The sequence below is a fragment of the Eptesicus fuscus genome, chromosome 10 (assembly GCF_027574615.1).
Source record: "Eptesicus fuscus isolate TK198812 chromosome 10, DD_ASM_mEF_20220401, whole genome shotgun sequence".
Classification (NCBI taxonomy): Eukaryota; Metazoa; Chordata; class Mammalia; order Chiroptera; family Vespertilionidae; genus Eptesicus; species Eptesicus fuscus.
This window is the reverse complement of record NC_072482.1, coordinates 95,415,959-95,436,764: the sequence shown is the minus strand read 5'-3', so window position 1 is coordinate 95,436,764 and position 20,806 is coordinate 95,415,959. Positions and strand designations below refer to the sequence as shown.

Genomic DNA, 20,806 nt, shown 5'->3' with positions numbered 1-20,806 from the left:
TACCGTGGGGATTTCATATTAATTTGTAATAAGCCTACACGGCCCTCCCGCCTGGGAAATGGCCCGCAATTACAGTGATCGCACACGGCCAGCGTGTCAGTCAGCAGCAGCATCGCCTGGACAGATGAGCCTTTTCCTCCGTTAGGTGCTAACGACAACTGCCATCGCTCTTTGGGACCAGCTAGGACAGTCGATTTAAAGTAGCTTAGGTGGAGGGTCAGCGTCACCTGTGATATCACCTGTACATCCTGGGATGTTGCTATAAAGCTAAGATTTTGAAACTCTGCATAAGGAAATATAGGAAAGATTGTGTCTATATGTAATATACACTGAGTGGCCAGATGATGATGATCTCTGAACGCATAATCATCTGGCCACTCAATGTATATCCTATATAATAAAAGGCTAATATGCAAATTGTCCCCTCGACCAGGAGTTCGACCAGCAGGCAGGCCGGCCAACCGCCCATGTCCCCTCCCCTTGGCCAGGCTGGCTGGACCCCACCCATGCACAAATTCATGCACCGGGCCTCTAATACACACACACACACACACACACACACACACACACACACATACAGACTGAGTGGCCAGATTATTATGCATTCAGAGATCATAATAATCTGGCCACTCAGTGTATATATGCACATACATATATGTACACATGTGTATACATATATATCTGCAAAGTCAATGGAGTATGACCAAAATCTAAGAGGCTCTCACTGGAGTACCCCTCTACTCCTCCATCACTATTTGTACCTGAGAAAATGCCGAGGTTCCTAGAGAAGATCAGAATTAGCAGAGGTCACATGAGGTGGGGAGAAACTTGAACCCACGTAGTCTGAAAAAGTCAACATTTCCCCCTCTCCTTCCTCGCCGCCCCTCTTAACAGAGAGCCTGTCTGTAGCGGCCACACCATGATTCACCACCACTTGCTGGGCGGGCTCCCCGAGGCATTCAGATGGTGAGGCGGGCAGGGTCCCGGCCACGCTCTTCTTCTGAGACGCCCTCCTGTCTTCTCTGACTGATAGTCTGGAGGCCCCTGGGTGGGGCATGGGCGCCGTGGACTCGTGCTGTTTCAGATGTCCCAGCGTCTGTGACCTTCCACCTCGGGGCGTCAGGGTAATGAGAGCTGAAAGTGAGCTGGGACTCGGCCGAGAGCCCGAGCCGCTGACATGCAGGCCGAGCTGTGACTCGCTCGCCTTCCCGGCGAGAAGAAGACTTTCTGACCCTTGTGGTGAAGGACAGGGACCCTGAACTTGACACCTTCTCCTGAAGGCTTGCCCTTCCTCCTGCTTTCCTCGTCAGTGAGTGACCTCCACAAGGACTTGAAGGGCGTTCGCGTTAATTTGGAGCAGTACGCGCAGCCATGGGGTTTGTTCCTTTCATTTGGAAAATTCTGATTTTGAAGGAGAGTGGAAGGAGTGTGAGTTTGTACAAACACTGGTTTCTCTTTTTGATTCTGGGCTGTCATTTATTGGAGAAACCCCTGCAAATTTATCGGTTACAATTTGAAATTTAGTGAACATTTGCTTTGAAATGTCTGTGTATTGTATTGAACTTTGGAAATTCCAGTGAGTTTAGAAAGAAATCTATAAGATTGGAGAATGGTGTGTAGTTTAGGTGAATTATGTGCTAAATAATATCACAAATCTGGGAGAATGTCAATGTGTGTGTTCGGAACAGCCCACTCCGCGCTGTTAGAAGAGGCGTTACTGCGGTTTGTCGAACAGAAGGCGGAGGCGGGCAGTGTGTCCTTTTGTTTATTGCCGTTTGATGTATAACAGTTTTGAAATAAATGCCTCATCTCGGAGCCTGAAATTGGGGCTGTTACAAAGGGGGGAAAATTGGTTTGTTGTACATTTCTCAAAGATCTGCAGGCTAGTACCTCTTAATACTGCCCATTCTACCTGAAACATGCCAATTTCTGAAATCTTTTATTTTTTATTGCTTTCAGGGAGGAAAGGAGAGTGAGAGAGAGAGAAACATCAGTGATGAGAGAGAATCATGGATCGGCTGCCTCCTACATGTCCCACACTGGGGATCCAGCCGGCCACCTGGACACGTGCCCTGACCTGGAATCGAACTGTGACCTCCTGGTTCATAGGTCAACCCTCAACCAGAGCCATGCCGGCCGGGCTGATTTCTGAAATCCTAAGGCACCTGTGTGGTGTGTGTCTTTAGCTTCAGTGCGGGGTCAGGAAGGAAGGAAATGGGAGGAGGGGAGCGGGCGATAGGGGGAGTTTGGGCAGAGCCAGTGTGGAGGCGACCGGGTAGGGGTTTGTTACGTCATCGATGGTGAGCTCTTGGGAACGCTCCTGTTATGTAGTCCATGTGTTTGTTTGTCGAACGCCTGGCTGATGGACTGAAGGGACAACTGTGCTCTCTGGGATGCGCGGGCTCATGGCAGGAAGGCCCTCAGGGCGTGCTCTGCATTATGGCAGCCAGGGGTGGAGAACAGAGGTCTGGACGGATGGGTCATGTCATCCCCAGGCATCTAAACCCCCGCCCGCCCTCCGGCCGTGGCAGCTGGTCCGTGTGGGGGGCGGTTCAGATGTTAGACAAAGGATCCCCCGTTAGTGTAGCCCCAGGGCCTGCAGTTGGTGTTTCTGAACTTGGAGGACACAGCGCCGTGACTTCCTGTGGAGAAGATTGGCTTGTAAAACACAGTGGACTGGGTAAGGACGGGTTTGCTGTGAGTGGGCCAGCTGTGTGTGAGAGGAACAGGACGAGGAACAGGGTGTGAACACCTGGCCAGGGCAGCGCAGCGAGAAGCTGCCTCGGACAGGCTGCGGGCGGTTAGCAGCCCGATGGGACGTCCGAGCGGCGGTGAGCTGGGGAGGGAGGCAGTGGCCAGCCTGTGGGGAGAACTGCGCATCGTGGGGAGAACGGCATGTCACCCCGAGTTAGGCATCTAGAAAGAGGTCAGTGCAGGGGACGTGAAAGAGAGCCCGGAGTCGTGGGTTTTCAAGACACATTGGCATTTGCGTGCCCTCCAGGGGGTGTGTGGGTGGAGGGCCGGACGGACGGCGCTGCGGCTGGTGCGTGGGGACGTGCCGCTCTGTGAGCTGTGGGGGAGGTGCGCGTGTGAAGCAGCAGTAAATGCAGGTGAGCGTTTCCCTCGGGATGAAAGCATTGCTTTGGCAGCCGTCACCTTTCTCAAGAGTGTTTTAAATCATGTGACTTCATACTCCCACTGCTAAACCCATGCAAAGTGCGCGGGAATGGCTGTGATTCCCGTGTCCAGCGATGGCTTGTGTGTTTTATTTCTGCTGTCCTCTCCCTCGAGTGCTTGCTCTAAATGGTAAGGAGCATGCATCACGCAGGACACGTGGCCATGCCCGACACACACGCACAGAAGCCGTGACCTGGTGCATTTCCGGGCGCTGAGCACCGTGGACCGTCTCACACGTCGATAGCGACGGTGAGAACGGCTGATGCCGATGAGATTAACGCGCATTGGGCACCCACCCTCCTGCCAGGCGCTCTATGTCAGCTCCCTCGTTCCGCGCAGCAGCCCTGAAGGGTAACACTGCGTTTGCAGTGAATAGAGGCGGGAAACTCCCCAAGTCACAGCTGGACAGAGGCAGGGGCAGCCCAGGAACCCAAGCAGCCGCCCCAGAGGCCTCGTCACCCCGTGGCTCCTCCCCCTGTTGCTGAGCAGCGGGAGGGGGAGGGGGAGGAGAGCCGCTGACTCACCCGTTACTTGGTAATAAAACCGCTGCAGGCCAGACTCCCCGAGGCTGTGGCGAAACAACTTAGTCACCGTGTCCTTTTCCTTAAAAAACAAATAAACCAAAAACCCGCCTCAGAACTGCCACCTGGAAACGTCCAGGACTCGCTTGTCTTCGTCCAACCCCAACCCCCTCGGGAAACCAGTCAAACACAATGAAAGCAAAGCAACAGCAAGGAAGTGCCGCCAAGTAAAAGCAACCAAACAGTGAAAACCAAACCAAAGCCAAGGGCTGTGGCAGACCATTGTCCTCTTCAGTCCTGCTCCCGAGGAGCCATCTTCCCGACGGCTGGTGTCCGAGCCGCTGGCACCTCCTCACGGCACAGGGAGTGCAGCACTGGGAAGGCCGGGGCCAGGAAAGAGCCTGCCAAGAAGTGGGACACGCGGTGGGAACAAGCTTCGGCGCTGGCTCTGTTGGGGTTCGTTCCCGAGAGCATATCTGTGGGCACACGTGTGGACGGTGGCTGGCGGGTCCCAGCTCTGGCGGATGGGCCGGTCCACGTACTCTGAGTTTTCACTGGTTTTCTCATCGGACCCTCGGCGTCCTTCCTTCTGCTAGTGTTTAGTGGAGAAGGAGTGACCTCGGGGCCGATCACCTCTGATAACATGAACGGTGACCTGTGCTGCCTGCAGAGACGGAGTGGTAACGTGCGTGTTAGTGCTCGTCTCTGGGTTCTGACGTGTTACTGTTATTGGCACGCTTCTGTTCCCCAAATGCTGCTGCAATCTTTTAATCTTTTTTTTTTGTTTTTTTTTTTTTGCGTAAAACAGACTAGACCCGTGGTCGGCAAACTGCGGCTCGCGAGCCACAGGCGGCTCTTTGGCCCCTTGAGTGTGGCTCTTCCACAAAATACCACGGCCTGGGCGAGTCTATTTTGAAGAAGTGGCGTTAGAAGAAGTTTAAGTTTAAAAAATTTGGCTCTCAAAAGAAATTTCAATCGTTGTGCTGTTGGTATTTGGCTCTGTTGACTAATGAGTTTGCCGACCACTGGCCTAGAATGATGGATGAAATGCCTGGATTTACCTTGCAAGTGTCATAATTCCCTTTTGGTTTTTAAACCATGGACAAGATCAATACATAACACAGTAAAGATTACAAGTAACTTTTCATCGATGTAAACTTCAAATTTAGAAAAAACTTGAAAGAACAAAGCAATGCACTGCCGTGGCTTCTGCAGGAACACGCACCTTGAAGTCACTCATCGTTTTCTGACCGCGCACTGCCCAGGATAAAGCATTATCGCTCGTTACTAGAAAGACTTTATAGTTCAGGGGCCGTTTCTCAAGTCAGGTACAGATTTCCCAGAGGCGGGGAGACGTTTATAAGGACACAGGCCGTCTCACAGCCTCAAACCCTGCCCCTCGCACTGGACGGCGCTCAGTCTTAGCTGCGCATCCTCATCAGCGATGCCCCAGCGCCCAGCGGCCAGGTCTGATCTCTCCGCCGCGGGCAGCGGTGTGGCAGCGCGCCGGCTTCTGGTTTCTCGGCGACCAGACGTGGCTTCTCTCCTGGGGTCCCTCTCTGCTCACCTCCCTCAGGCAGCTCTGAGGGACCCCGATCCTGGTAGCTCAGGTTCCGCTGAGCCCCGACTCTATGCCTGGTCCCAGGTCCAGCTCCGGAAGCTCGGTCTCTCTCTGCAGCACCAGGAGGGAGAAGCGCGGATGCCGCCGGTCTGCCTCTGAGCCCCGGGCCCGGACAGTTCCCCTCCGGCCTCTCATTTAGCTCTGCCCAGGCCAGCCCCACACCAGGAGGGGGGCCGCCTCGTCATCGTCCTGTTAGCACCTCCGTGTCCCCCTCAGAAGGGCTCGGTCCCTGTTTTAAAGCACCCTTCATGACCTTCTCACCGTTACAATTACACCTTGGGGATTTCCCTGCGGCTGGAGTTAGCTTGGTAAGGGGGTGAGAGGAACTGTGTCTTCCTACTGGAGCCTAAGGCCCCTGGGGCAGAGCTGCCCCCCATTACAGCTGTCCCCCGGCCCCCGACACCGCCAACAACCGGGGCACCGGTCAGTGTTTTACCAACGGCTGGGGAGCCCCCGTCATGTAGCCAGGGAGAGCTCTGCCTGGTTAGAGGGTGTGCCTTTCCCTGCAGCCCACACGGGTTACCCAGCCGGCCACTCCTCACCAGGTATTGGCAGCCTCCTGAAGGCGGGGCCCCCTCCTGAAGGCGGGGCACCCCTCCTGAAGGCGGGGACCCCTCCTGAAGGCGGGGCCCCTGACGCCTGGCCTCCTAGAGACCCTCTTCCTAACCAGGAATGACAGCGCCGGCTCCTCCCGCGCCTGGTGTGTTGGGGTCGTGCACTGGGTCAGTGACACTCCAGGCCCCCACGCCTTCCCAAGGTGCTCGCCTCTCTGCCCGCAGTGACGGACGGACGGACATGTGGGTCCAGTGAGGGCGGCCCTGGTACTGACCGCCTGAGAGGAGGCGGTTCCAACCCGCCTGGCGCGGACTCAGTTCGGAGCGATTCCCCTAAACGCCGAGGAGGCGCCCCAGCCCTCGGCCACGCGGCAGGCCGCGCTCCGGGGAGAATCGTCACGTCCCGGCATCACGGGTCCCGCCCGCTCTCCTCCCCCCCTTTATGAGGTCTGGACCTTTTCCTCGCTCAGTTCTGAAGCCTCTTTCGAGCCAGCATGGGAGACGCGGCTTCTGGGTTATATTTGGCCGTTTACCCAGCGAGCTCCCCCCACCCCCGCCCCGTCCCCAAGGGCCGCTGTCCGTGCTGAGAAAGTTCAAGAACCTGTTTGCTTCTGCCAGTCCGACGAGCAGATTTCTCCTCCTGTTCACTAGACCGCCTCCTCTTTTCCGTAAAGCGGCCGGGCTGGTCTGACTCCGCCGTGAGGAGCCTCCACTCAGCAAAACACGCCTCAGGCCCTGCGTGCTGCTGTGATGGCCGCTCCTTTTCACCGCCGAGGGGCACCCCTTCTCCGGGGTGGGGCCGGCTGTCTCCGTGGGACGATGATGGATAAAGCGGCTGTGAGCGCTGTTCTGTTAGTGGCTTTTGGACAGAGCGTGCTACTTCTCTCCAGTAAATACCTGCCGTGGCTTTGCTGGGCCGGGGGTGCTGTGCGTTCGGTTTGGTAAGAAGGGCCGCGTGCCTGTGAGAGAGGCCGGGCCGGCGGCCGCCCAGCAGACAGCGGGAGCCCGTGGCTCGCCGCGTCCACGCCGTCGCGGCCGTTCTGGTGGCTGTGCGGGGGCTCACGTGGGCTCACCTGGTGACTGAGGGGCCAGGCACTTTTTCCCGTGCTCATTGGTGACTCACACCTGTTTTCTTTTGTGACGTCTCTGTCCCTATATTCTGCTCACGTTTAAGTCAGGTTTACGAGAAAGATGCCTATCTTTCCCGAATCTTTGGTATATACAGGGTGTCCCCCAAGAAATGTATATACACCCTAACAGCGGAGAGCTCAATTTTGAAAATGAAATGTGTTCTAATAAACACTGCCTTGATAATTATTCAAAGTGTGTGTACATTTTGGAGGGCACCCTATATCGTAGAACGAGGACTTTGCCGCATAGATGCTTTCTGACTGTTTTCTGACGTTCTGTACATTATTAGTTCTCTTCCTCAATATCTCCTGATGAACAGACTTTTTAGGTTTGTTGCCTTTTAATGGTTATTGCTGGCGTCTGTCAAAGAAACCTTTGCACGATCCCAAGTCACACACTGTCCTCCTGGTTTCCCTCTAGACCGTGACCGCGGTGGCTCTGGCGCTTGGAATAGGGTCCGGCTCCTGTTAACTTGGTGCTGGCGTCCGGTGTGGGTGTCTCTGGCTGTGCCCCACCCCTTTCTCCTTCAGACCGCGGTGTGGTTGGCGCAGGTCCATTGGAGCCCTAGGTGACTGTTTGTGTAAGGACACAGGGGCAGCATCCCTGGGACGTGGCCTCGCTAACTGGGACCTGGTGCCTTCAGTTCACTTCCGGGACCTGGGCGTGAAGATCTGGGCTCTCCCGAGCGGCACACAGTGCCTGGAGAGTGCGTAGTTCCTGGTGCCACGTGTCAAAGCCGATGTCCCTCTTCCCGTAGAACTGCCTCGCCCGCGTTCGGCTGAAGTTGGCAGGACACTTCGAGGCCCCGAGGCTTTGTGACGTTGGTCGACATCCCACGGCCCTTTCTGCTGGACTTCCTTACAGCAGACACTTCCGTGTCAGAACAGTGTCCGAACGTTAGACGGCAGCACTTGGTCATGTGTCTGTTGGGCAGCAGAACTGCGGAGCGTGCCCACTCTACGGAGAGCAAGGTCAAAGGCCGCCACTCAGAAACTTCTTCTGACAAATGCTAATTGGCAGGTCCCCTCTGGCCGCTGAACGGTAACAACGGTTCTATTTCTGCTTGATCTGACCTCGCACTTCAACGACCAGCATTTCAGACTTCAGCACACGCCTCCTCCGTTTCCACACGGGCAGCGTCTCACCCTCACGCGACTTAGTTCTTCCTCCTTACATGCCCTTCGCATGAGTCATCCCGCCCTCGCCTTCCCCTCAGCCTCACACGCGCCTTAAACCTTAGCCAACCCCGCAGGCGGCTCTTCCCGACACGGGCCGCTTTTTTAGGCCGGAGGATGGAGGCCGCGGCCCAGGGCACCCACGCAGGGGAGCCTGACCGGGTCTGTGGGTGCGGAGGGGCGGGCGCTGGCCACAGGGCGGGAAGGGGGGGCTGTGGCAGAGTGGCTGTTCCGGGCCCGGCGCCTCTGCCTCACTCTTGTTCTCGCCAGTAGCAGGTAGCATGACATCAGCCCGCGTAGTGGGGCCGCCGGGGAGATGCAGCGTGTGCGAGCCCCTTCTAGACCATTCTTCTGTTTAAATGCTTTCTAAAGGAACACCTCCCGCCGTCCCCAGGACGCTGGCAGGTTGTGTCACTTGTCGTGCGAAGTATTGTCTGTCTCTCCTCTCCGCTCCTGTTCCTCCCGGGCCAGTCGCCTCTCACTCGGCACTTTCGGATCACACGAATGTCATCTTGGCGACAGCAGAGCAGCGTGTCACACAGATGAGAAGCCGTAATTATTAGGAAAATGCTATAGGGCTTTATGGCTGGTTACACATCGCCTTTGATTAATGAGAAGTAATGATGAATGGCTTTCTTTATGGAGAAAATGTATTTACCGTGTTCCTTTCCTTGAGATGGATGCCATTTAATAGGTGGATGTCCTAAGTGTCCTCTCTTAGCACAGACATAATGCTAGAGCCTCCTCTGCATGGAGCCGGGGGAGGGGGAGGACACACAGCAGGTGAGAGGACGGCCCAGTTCCTTCTGCATGGAGACGGGGTGACACACAGCACATGAGAGGCCCGGCCCGGCCCTTCTGCGTGGAGACGGGGGAGGGTGTGTGTGTGGGGGGGACACACAGCACATGAGAGGCCCGGCCCAGCCCTTCTGCATGGAGACGGGGAGGGTGTGTGTGTGGGGGGGGGCACACAGCAGGGGAGAGGCCCGGCCCAGCCCTCTGTGTGAAAAGGGGATGGGAAGGTGCTCTGGGACCTGGGAGCGGAAAAGCTGCCCCATGTGGCTTGCTGTTAGGTATCAGCCCGGTTAAACTGCCACTCGGCTGAGCGCTAGTCCCGAGAGCTTCCCACCAACGTGACCTTTTCCGCTCCGCCGTGAGGAAGAAGGAGCAAAGGGTCAGAGGGCGATGCATCCAGAGGCTCCTCACTGGTTGCTGACCAGGAATGCGGGCGACGCCTGGGTGCCCAACACGGCGGGATGGAGTGAGAGGCCAATCCGCTTCCCAATAGGCCGGGTGCCGGCTGCTCACACTCACGGGGGCAGAGGGTGAGGAAACGCCCTGCCCCGCTGAGTAACCTCGCTTTGGGCGATTCGATGGGATTCCATTGACTAGTGCTCACTGTTTATAATTCCCGTCCACATGCCGTTTGCTGTGCTGACCCTGGTGGCGTAGCAGGAATGTGTACGGCTCGTAGGGATGTAAATACTCTGAACATTCGTGTAATGGAGGAGAAATGAGATTGAGGCCAAGGAGCATATATACTTGTGACCCATTTTAGTCTTCCTGGCCACCCGCTCCCCTCTGATTTATCTGAGAGAATTCAGTTTTAAAGAGCCCGTGATTGCCCTGGCCGGTTTGGCTCAGTGGATAGAGCGTTGGCCTGCGGACTGAGGGGTCCCGGGTTCAATTCTGGTCAAGGGCATGTACCTTGGTTGTGGGCACATTCCCAGTAGGGGGTGTGCAGGAGGCAGCTGATCGATGTTTCTCTATCATCGGTGTTTCTAACTCTCTATCCCTCTCCCTTCCTCTCTGTAAAAAAACAATAAAATATATATAAAAAAAAAAAAAAAAAAAAAAAAAAAAAGAAGAGCCCGTGATCACTTCAGCCTCAGCTCCTGCGTGCTGCGGACCTCAGGCATTCTCTGTGGATCTTTTTGAAAAGTGTTGATCTGAACACCGTCCGGTTTTAGCTCCTTCATTAAACGGGTTTGCGTTTCCTTTGGTTCCCTCCATTTCGTTGCAAGTTCCTGAGCGTTTAGCCTGTCGCCACGGTCTACAGAGCACGACTCAGGCTTCGGAAACGTCTCCTTAGGATGAACGAAGGGGCGTTTCCCCAAGAACTGAGACCACAGTCCACGTTTCTGCCCTCGGACCACTCAGCGCCGCTCCGTTCTGCCCTGCGTGTGGGTTTACCTCGGGAGCCAGGGGCCTCCATCCGCAAAGTGATGGCGTTCCGCTCGGGGCTCCGCGGGTGAAGCTCCGGGCAGGCCCTGTCCGTACTCCGGGCCGTCGAGCGGCGCTGCTTGAAAAAGAAAATTTAACTGCCACCCCGAGGCCTCTCCTGAGAGGAGGCAGGCCGCTGATACAATAGACTTGTCTGTGTGCAAGATTAATTTTCTCCAGACTGGCTTGATTACTTAAATTGATTTTCACTTGATTGGTTTTTGGTAATTAGGGAAGTGAGCTTCCAAAGTGGACGGCATCTGATGATTAAGAACTTCATAGTCGAAGAGGAAGGTCTGGAGAGAACGGCGAGCGGGCGCCGGGGGTGGACACATCTCCTTTAGCCCCTGTCCCGGGGGAAGGAGTTTTTCTTCGGAAACAACAGTGAAGCCATTTGGTTGGTAATTTGCTGGAAACTGTATGAAGGATTCGGACGACGACAGCATGATCTGAAATCCAAGTTGGATTCTTGTCCCTCGGGGTGGCCCCTTACTTTGTGAAATGGGCTGTACCCCGACGGACGTGGGAGAGGCTGCCTGCCGGAGAAGGAAAGCAGTGTCTGCATGGAAGGTTTCCACAGGTAAAAAAATAAAAACATAAATAAAAGAAAAATCACCGTGCCCGTTAAGGAAGAGCCTGTACGCCAGGCTGGCATGGCCCGGTAGTTGAGGATTGACCTATGAACCAGGAGGTCACAGCTCGATTCCCGGTCAGGGCACATGCCCGGGTTGCAGGCTCCATCTCCAGTGTGGGGCGTGCAGGAGGCAGCCGATCCGGGATTCTCTCTCATCATTGATGTTTATCTCTCTCTTCCTCTCCCTTCCTCTCTGAAATCAATATAAATATATTAAAAAGAAAACAGAAAGGAAAGAGCCTATGAGTTTGCAAGGAAAACACATGGGTTGCTTTGATTATTTTTTACTACCGCGGTCAGTTCTGATGCATAAAAACCTCATTATTTTTCTCATTATCTTTCTTTCATGTGACAGTTTTTAGGCTCTTCAAAAGCTAACAGCAGTGGGGGTTGGACAAAGATAAAGGCAGGTCAACAGAAATGGCAGGTGTTCAGGGCGAGGCCTAGGAACAGATAGGCCTGTTCTACCACTCACAGCACACTTCCGGTTTCCTTCCCCGACTGCTCTAGTCCCGGTGTGGCTAGAGCTGAGGGCGTTCCGTGTTCTTTAACGTACGGACATTTGTGTGTGTGTGTGTGTGTGTGTGTGTGTGTGAGTGTGAGTGTGATGCAATTAAGGAGGAGCCGCGCAGAAGCCTCTATTGCAGGTCGGGGCTCCATGGGAAGGCACGTCTCCCTCCTCACAAAGAGGAAACAGTGGTCAGCACTTGCTTGCTGTTTTTTCTCGCAGGTGCCCCCACCTCTGTCCTTGCTCCCTGGCGCCCCCTGTGGGTGGAAGGGCTGTTGTGAAGGGCGGGGCAGTCAGAGGGGAATCCAGAAGCCACCTGCATCTCCCAGGCAGGGCCCTGAGCAGTGCTCCCCGGTGCCCCCTCCGGGCTTCAAGGTCAGGTATCCTGAGAAAGAGCTTCCTCCCGTTTTCTGGTCTGGGGCATTTGCAATCCTATTAGCATGTTAACAGCTTTAGTAATTCAGGCATTAAAACATCTATTTAATTTCGTTTAATCTGCTGTTTTCCAAACACCGGGACGCTGGCGCGCTGTCCTCCTGGTCACGCCTGACCTCATCCAGCTGGTTTTCTGGGACACGTTGCAGGGAACTTCTCTGACCTTGTCCCGGAGCCAGAAGTGGTTGTCCCCGCGGACCCAGCCTCCGCACGGCTCGCTGAGACAAAGACTCTCAGCAACGCGTTTCCTCTCTGTGTGGAGCGGCCGGGACTTCCCGCGTCCATTTCACTGTGGACGTGTGTCCTCCCCCGCAGACGTCATGGTCCTCGAATCAGTTGCAACTTCCAGGTGAAAAGCACACGGTGAGGTGGCGGTGTCCTCAGCGTCACCTCGCATCCCCTGCAGGTCCCCATCTTCACCCCCCACGGGGTCGCTCGTCAGGAAACACCGTTGTGTTCCCGCAGATCGATGCCCCAGCCGAACAATGAACTGCCCGTTTCCGCTTCGGCTCGGTGACCTTGGCTGAGGCGGGGCTTGCGTGTGTAGGAAGGACGGGCGCCGTGGATGCTCAGTCCCGCTGCTGCGTTGGAGAGGTTTTGCCGGCTGGAGGGTCAAGAGGGCGCCTGGAGAGCAGGGTGGTCCCGGGGTCTGGAAGGAGGAGGTGTGTGGGGGAGAGTTAGGGAGAGTTGGGAGACTTGGGGGGGTGCCCGTGTGGAAGACGGGGAACTGGGAGCTGTCACCGGACTCGTTCACTGTACCGGCTCCCGCAGCGCTGTGCGCACCGGGGAGGGCTCCATGCTGCGGCCACGCGGCGAGGGGGCGGGGTGCCGGAGGGCCGTCCTCCCTCTCCAGTCCCACCGCCACGCAGCCGATTAGCCGTGGCTGAAAGAAGCCATCACTTCACAGAGCACCTCAGTTAGAGCGCGTCGCTGATGTGGTCACCGGAGATGCCGCTGCCCGCCTTTGCTCAGGGGTCAGAGCATCACCCTGTGGACCACAGGGTCTCAGGTTCCTTCCTAGTCACGGCATGTACCTCAGTTGCAGGTTCAATCCCCGGCCCTGGTCAATGTTTCTCTCCTTTCCCTCTCTCTCTCTCTCTCTCTCCCTCTCCCTCTCCCTCTCTCTCCCCTCATTTTCCCTCCTCCCTCCCTTCCACTCTCTGAAAAATCATTGGAAAAATTAAATAAAAAGTAAAGATACCTAAAATTTGACAAGTATCTGGATTTCCCTTAAGAATGTTTTAGGAGAATCATTATTTTATTAAAATACAATATTTTAGTAACGTGCCCCCCCCTCTCCCCCCATCTCTCTGTCTGTCGGTCTCTCTGTCTTAAATGGGACTGGCAAGGCACAGACCAGCGTTGGTTAGGGTCGATGGAGTATTTTTTTGGAAGACTGTGTGTTTCTAAATGAAAAATCCCTTTCAGTTCCGATAATGGTCTCCGGCTGAAAACTCGGCTTATAAAATGCCGTTAAAGCGGCTTCCTCGCGGCTGCGTTCCCTGAGAGGTGTCCGGAGAGCGGGTTACCGGGCGGCTCCCGTTCAGGCGGCGCCGTTCTCAGCCGGAGCTGCTCTCCGCAGGGCCGGCGTGGGGGGAGCGGGAAGCCGTGTGGAGAGGCGGGCATACATGCACTCACATGTCTCCCCGTCTGACTGAGCATGAAATTTCATTTGCTAAGGAGGTGCCCTTGGGAGCCGCGGCACGAGATGCTGGGCCCCTGCGTGCGGGATGCTGGGCCCCTGCGTGCGGGCAGCCGGCCCAGCGTGGAGACCGTCCTCGCCCACCTGGCTGCCCACCTGTGTCTGTGCAGCCTCCGCACCCTCAGACTCGCTCCGTGCGCCCCCCTCCGCGCGTGGGGTTCCCGGCGGGCGTGTGGGCCTCCTCGGCCTCCTCTCTCCGGTCTCCGTCAGAACCTCCTGCTCTCTGACCGCTTCGCATCGATCTTCACTCGCGGCCTCCCAGGCTTTGCCAGTCTCTCTCTGACTTTATCAGAAACCGGATTATATTACAGAGCCACCGTCTCGGGTGACGGCTGCGTGTGTTTATAGTCGTCAGGACCACGAATGGAGGTTCGGTGATTGCTCGACTCCCTCCTAGGATGTAGGGAAAGTAAAACCGCGGTTTCCGTAAAATAGACGGATGCCCCCCAGTTTCCAGGTGGCATCAGGGGAGCGAAGCCCAGTGGCTGGGACACATGCTCCACCCCGATCTTGACCGCAGGGGTTCACCTGGACGAGCTGGCGGCAAAGCTTTCCTCCTCGCGTCTCCCAGCCTCCTCGCGGGCTTAGATGTGCATGACGTTGGCAAAGGCAGGACCCGGACGTGGCTGTGCTGGATGTATTCCTCCTGACGCGAGATCTGTCACAAAAGCCACGCCGGGCCGCCTTTGTCCGGAGCGTCCTTTTCAGAATGAGAGCCTCGATGCCCTTCTCACCTGGAGGGGCCGCCCGAGGCTCGGGAGCAGGCCCTGGAGCAGGCCCAGCGCAGGAGCCGGGAGGGTTCGCCTTCGGGAAGCAGTCACACACACAAGCTCCGAGGCGGCATAGGCCAGGTGTACCGGTTAATAATGTGGATTTTGTAGTCAAAGAAAACACGATAATTTCAAGAGAAACATCAGAAGTGCTTTATTCAAAGTAATGTCCATCGCTAGCTACACATTTCCCCCACCTTTCAAGGTAATTTGTGGATACCGTCCCAATAGAACTTCTCTTGTTTTGAGGCAAACCATTCAGGGACCCAATTTTCCACTTCTTCGTATGTTCTGAAGTGCTGCTCAGAAAGTGCATGTGCCATCGATTGGAACAAGTGGTCATCTGAAGGAGCAAGGTCTGGTGAATATAGCGGGTGGGTTAATCCTTTGCACTCGCTTGCTTTTTTCTCGATTCCTTTATTCTAATGCTAACGGTGTCGAGTCACACTCGACATCCGAGTGCAAAAGGTTAATACTTCCCAGGCAAGATCTTTTAGCGTGTCTTTAACTGGTTTTGAAGTGTGTGATGGTGCGTCATTATGAAGCAAAATTACTTTGCCGCGTCTTCTGGCACATTCTGGTCGCTTCATGATCAAAGCATGGTTCAGATTGATTATTTGTTGTTGGTAGCGATCAGTATTAATGGTTTCACCTGGTTTTAGAAGCTCTTAATACACCACACCTTCCTGATCCCACCAAACGCAGAGCATTGTCTTCTTTCTGAAGTGATTTGGCCTTGCAGTCAATGTTGATGGTTGACCTGGATCAACCCATGATTCTGTGCATTTGGGATTCTCAAAATAAATCCACTTTTCATCACCAGTCACAGTTTGATACAGAAAATACTTTCTTTCGTGCCCTTAAAGCAACATTTTACTGATGACTTTTTGGTTTTCCATTTGTCTTTCGTTCAGTTGGTGTGGCACCCATTTTCCTTCCTTTAAAATCTTTCCCATTGCTTGTAAACCATCAGAAATTGTTTGCTGAGCAACGTTTAATCTTTCTGCAAGTTGTTTTTCAGTTTGACACGCATCTTCATCCAATAATGCTTGTAATTGTTGGTCTTCAAACTTTTTCGGTTGACCTGGCTGGTCTTTGTCTTTCACATCGAAATCATCACTTTTAAAGCATTTAAACCAGCGTTCACAAGTATCTTGAGATGGAGCATGTTCACCATAAGCTTCCTGAAGTATTCAGCAGCACTTTTCTTCAAAATAAGTAATGAATTAAAACTTCCCGCAAATTCTCTTTTTTTTTTTTTTGGCACGAAATTCAACATTTTTAAGTGTAAAAATAACACCTTCAGCAAATTTGACATATGAAGTTTTGAAGCTTGTTGTCAATACAACAAAATAGCATACATATTAACTCACATATATAAACATATGTGTAACTCCATCTATTAAGAAAAATCTGCATTATTAACCAGTACACCTAGTACATCAGGAGTGAAATGGCAGGAACAGAAAAGCCCCCCAAACTCAGTGTAAATTCTCATTAAAACATGTCGACAGCGTCAGTGCCTGCTCAGGATAAATGTGTCTGTTGCCGGTGTGCCCACACGTGGGTCGTGGCCGCAGTGGGTCCTCCCCACGGACACCATCCACCAGGTGCCCATCTCGCTCTGAGCGTCCTGCGCACTGATTTCCGCGGAAGGACGCTGCCCCCGCAGAGGGTCTGTGGGGCGCTGGGGATCCGGCCACCGGGCAGGTTTACATTCCCATCGATTGCATTGACTTACGAGTCCACGTGTCGGGAAGTGGAATCTATCCCAATGTGGACTGACACGCCTGTTACAAACCCCGGATGTGGAGTATCCATGAAGCACGATGCTTCCCACACAGAGCACTCGTTCCCGGGGGCTCACTCAGCCTCTCAGACCCCAGCTCCGCCCTCCTTGTCCGCCTCTTGCCTGCGGACCCCCTTCCCCCTCTCGGCGCCTCCTCCTCCTGCCCCTTGGCTCACAGGGCTGGGCCGGGCCCCTGCCAGGTAAGGAGCTGAGCTGCCCTGGTCCGAGATCTGAGGTCACCCCCAGATCGCCAAACTGCACGACCCTATGATGTCGGGGTCCCACTTGCTCCAGAACAACCGACTTGCTTCCTGGCCTTCAGACTCCCACTCTGCCCCGCCTTCCTATCTCGACTCAACTGTAAAATATGCAGTCCTGTATCTTACTTTATAAATAAAATAAATCCCATCCCCAGCGCCCAGGAGCTAGGCCCGCCGCCTGGAATGGCCTTGACGTGCACAGTGCCATCGGGCCGTGCTCCTGGGCCTGGTGCAGAGGGACCGGCGTCCAGGCGCAGAGCCGCCGATGCAGCCGCAGGTGGTGGCTCCACGCGTCCTGCGTCCCCACCTGGTGTACCTGCGTCTCTGTAGCTTGTGAACGGACAACAGGACTTTCCGCCCCGCAGGCCGTCACCTGGCCGCCCTTTGCGCGGCCTCGCTCTTCGCTCTCCTGGACCCGGTTCATCCAAACCTGGCGTCAGGCTCCCAGTTGCCCGAGGCCTTGCTGCCTCCTCTGCTTTCCCTGGCCCGTCCCTGACGGCCCGACCTGCTCCTGAGCTCCTCCTACTGGGCAGTCTCCGGCCTCAGCTGCCCTCAGCCCTTGGGCCCTTGCAGGGAGGGGCGGGCGTGGGAGCCTCAGAGGATACTCCATGGTACGTTTCCTGGTCTGTGGTAGCGGGTTACTTCCTGCATTCCAGCAGGTGCCCCCTGGGTTTGTGGTTTGTCACTTGCACTCCCTCCACGGGGCCCTGGTTTAGTGTTTAGACGCGTTTCAGGGCTGCCTGGCCTGTCCTCAGAGGAAGACTCCAGTTTCCCTGATGAAGTGCACGGGAGAGCTCTTCCCTCCAGGCCCGGCTTCTCCCCGTTGGCCAGCGGATCTGCTCTCTCTTCCAATTAGGGTTAAAGACGACGCCCCATGCGAGCTACGGGAGGAAGCTGAGTGCTTGGTGAGGGCCCGGGCGCCCACAGTGACGAGTGGGGGCTCTGCTGGCTCCCCCTTCGTGAGTCAGGCCTGTTACGTGATCCCCAGTGCAGTCAATTGTAGCCTGAAGTCTTATTGGGAAAAGGAGCGAATGGGTTCCTTCTCCGAAGCTGGTCAGTGTTTGGTGCCCATCGGTCCTTCAGCCACAGGCCTGGGTGCCCCGGATGTGGGAGAAGGGCCAGGTCAGAGCTACGCCCAAATCACAACATAATACAGTCACCGACTGTCACCCGGCGTGCCCCGCGGCCGGCACACTGCTGTGCCCCGAGGACGTTTAAAACATGCCGTTCCTGACGCTTCGTCGGGCACGGCCCTCTTCTCCCTTAGACTGTCGAATGAAAAACGACACCAGCCAGCGCTACGGCAGCCGCTCGGTGCGAGTGAATCAAGATCACGCCTGTGCATTGTGTGGGGTCAGCACACATGGAGCGTCTTTCTGCTGTGCCGCAGGGTTTTAGTCATTAGTTTGTGTGCCGTGAGCTGAAGTCGGTGGAACATCCCCGCCTCGGCCTTGGCGTCCAGGCTAACGGGGTTTTTTATGGAGGCAGGAAGCACTTCCAGCCGACCTGGTGCTGTGTCCCAGACGCCAGTGTCCAGCAGGACGCATGGTGAAATGGCCTTGGAGCTATTTACCTCCTAAAGGTTTGCCTCCAATAAAACCAAGGCCCGGCAAACACATTCATTCCAGCAGCACATGTGCTGAGAGCACACTGTTAACAAAGCATCGGTCTGACCCTGACTTAGCAACGAAACAAACATTCCTACAGCACTTCTGTCGTTTGCTTCATTCTGTTTTTGCCTTTGGTATTTCTTTCTTCATCCAGTTAAATCCTATCCGTCCTTCCAGGATGCGCCCCAATGCGTTCTTTCCCACGATGGCATCACCCCACATCAGGCTGCGTTCCTGTGTTCATTCCCTCATTCCCTCATTCGCTCATTCACTCCTTCACTCGGGTCCCTTCGCAGTGCGAGCTGGAGCGGGGCTGCCGGGACCAGCCCCTGATGAAGGGGAGCAGGGCCGGGGTTCGGGGCATCTCCGTAAACCGTGAATAGTGATTACAGCGTGGGTGTGGCCCAGGCAGCCTTCGGCTCATGCTTACACTTAAGTGTTATTTGTTGTTCACCTGCAATTTGAATCTGGCTGAGCTTCCTTCTTGGCGGATGTCCGACTGAAGGGAAGGGAAGACACTCAGAATATTCTAGGTGAAGGCACCTCAACTTAAACGGAGATCCGCTAGGAAGGAGGGACCTTAAACAGGCAGACGCAGGACTCACGGAAACTGGCCGTTGCCACGTGAACAGGGGCAGGTGAAGGGGCGGTTCCAGCCCCGGGGAGCGGCGGCCGGGCCTCCCGCCCTCAGCCCTTTCCCTTTAGCCTCGGCGTCCGCACGGTCCTGCCGAGTGAGCGTGTCTGCTCACCGAGGACGGTCCGGTAGCATCCTGCACGGGCGATGTGACGATGTGATGTGACTGGACGTGCAGCCCTGATGTCCGACAGCCCGGGTCGCTGTCAGCGCTGCCGCTGGAGGGGTGAGCCCAGCCGGGCTGTCCCACCTCCGGGGCTCCGGCCGCTCAATGTGAAGCTGAGAAAAGGACTGGAATTCTATGCAGTGAAGGGATCACCACTGCCCATCGGCACTCACTTTCTACCCGCTGTGTCACCGTTTCTGGTTTTTATAATGCACACACATCACCTTCTAAGGAAAAATGTTAGCAGGCTACTGATAGGTTTTGTTTGAATTAAGATGAATTATTTTAGATTGTGTTTTTAAGAAAACGTGCTGGAATAATTGGATAGCTATACCCAAAAAAAACAACAACCAAGAACTTTTATTCAAACCTTGCACTATATATACAAATATTAACTTAAAATGAACTGTAGGTTTAAATGTAAACTGCGAATCTATAGGAGTTTTTAAAGAAAACGTAGACTATTTCTGTGACCCAGGGTAGGCAGAGATAACACCCGAAGCACAAGCTGTTCGAAGGAAAACGTGATAAAGTGGCTCCGTCGGAATTAATGGCCTCTGCTTTTCAGGGTCCTGAAGAGATAAGGGCAGACAGGAGATAGGCCTTTTAGCCCGGGTGTATGGAGAGCGCTCCAGGCAAATATAAGAAAAATACTGAACCGTTTAAAAATGGGAAAACACTTTCCATAGCCCCCTCAGCAAACAGCGCCCTCCCCCCCTCCCCACCCCCGTCCGTGTGTGCCCCTCCCGGCAGTGACCTGCCAGCTCCGAAGGCTCGAGCCCCCAGCGACTCAGGTGCCCTCTGGGAGCGCCGCCCGCCCAGCCCTCCTCCCGCTGTAGCTATTGGGGAACCCTCCCCCCCCTTCTCTCTCCCAGCGTGGCTCAGAACTCACCAGCCCTGCAGAGCACCCCACACCGATGCCAGTGCTTCCCTCTTACCTCGGCTCCCCAATCTCTTAACAGCCTCAGGTCATGAATATTAAAATCCATCTTGCATATTTTATGTTGTTTTTTTTTATCATGATAAGAGAATATTAACTTACTGGAGGTTTGTACTTTTCTGAAGGCTGCCTGAAGGTTCTCTCGGTGAACTTTGCTAGCCTCACCGAGGAAAGGCTGCGATGGCGAGCTCCCTAACCGGCGCCTCCTCCCTGAGCCGAGGCCGCCTCTGGGCAGAGGAAACGGAGAGAAATGGACAGATTCCCTCAGTGGCGGGGATTCTCCCCGTGCGCGCTGTCCCGTCTGCTCTCCGTCCGCACTGACCACCTTGCTGCGCCGTGACCAGTGCGAACGCGCTGAGCAGCTCCTGAGGTCACGCACGCCGCCGTGGGCGTCTCTCCAAGCGCTCCCCGTGGGATGCCCCCCCCCCCCACTGCCACGTGCTGAATGAATGCCCCCGTTTCAAGACTCAGTCCAGCTCCACCCGCTCCGAGGACCCACCCAAAGGGAAGGGCCTTTCTCCGGGGTCACCGCGCCGGCCCAGCGCCTTCCTGCAGACGCGGACCAGGCGGGGCTGGTGTGACCCGAGCTGCCTGTTTCCCTCGGGCAGTGTGCTCGCCCGACGCCTGGCTCGGGGCTCGGATGGGAACGGCACTCAGTGACCGCAGCACCGTCCCCGTGGCTTCCTCTCGGTGGAAGTGGGGCCGAGGGCGCTCGTGTGGCCTCAGGCGTCTCCCCTCCGGCTGGCCACCCCCAGCACAGCTTTCTCCGAGGCCGCCTGCTCCTTAGGTGCTTTCTGGAGCACGGCCGTCAAGTCCGGATTCCAAACAGGAAGGCGTTCCGGCCCGGGTTCCTGCACTTAAAGCTGAAACCAGCACGGCCGCTGGCCGCGATGAGAGCCGTGCCCTTCCCCAGAGAGGCCCGTGAGCTGTAGGCCCCCACTTGGCAAGTGAGAGAA

General features: G+C 55.5%; 1 protein-coding gene and 1 long non-coding RNA gene across 4 annotated transcripts in view; one reads left to right on the top strand and one right to left on the bottom strand.

Moving 5' to 3' along the window:
• The window catches only part of PRKN (parkin RBR E3 ubiquitin protein ligase), a 534,126-nt gene that overhangs the window by 261,003 nt on the left and 252,317 nt on the right, over nt 1-20,806 (top strand). The gene's annotated exons all lie outside the window — the stretch shown is intronic.
• Nucleotides 2,608-4,301, bottom strand: LOC129150632 (uncharacterized). The gene is made up of 3 exons (XR_008557353.1): nt 3,979-4,301; nt 3,702-3,780; nt 2,608-2,642 (listed from the first exon to the last, which is right to left on the bottom strand). It is a non-coding gene; the product is annotated as an uncharacterized LOC129150632 (long non-coding RNA).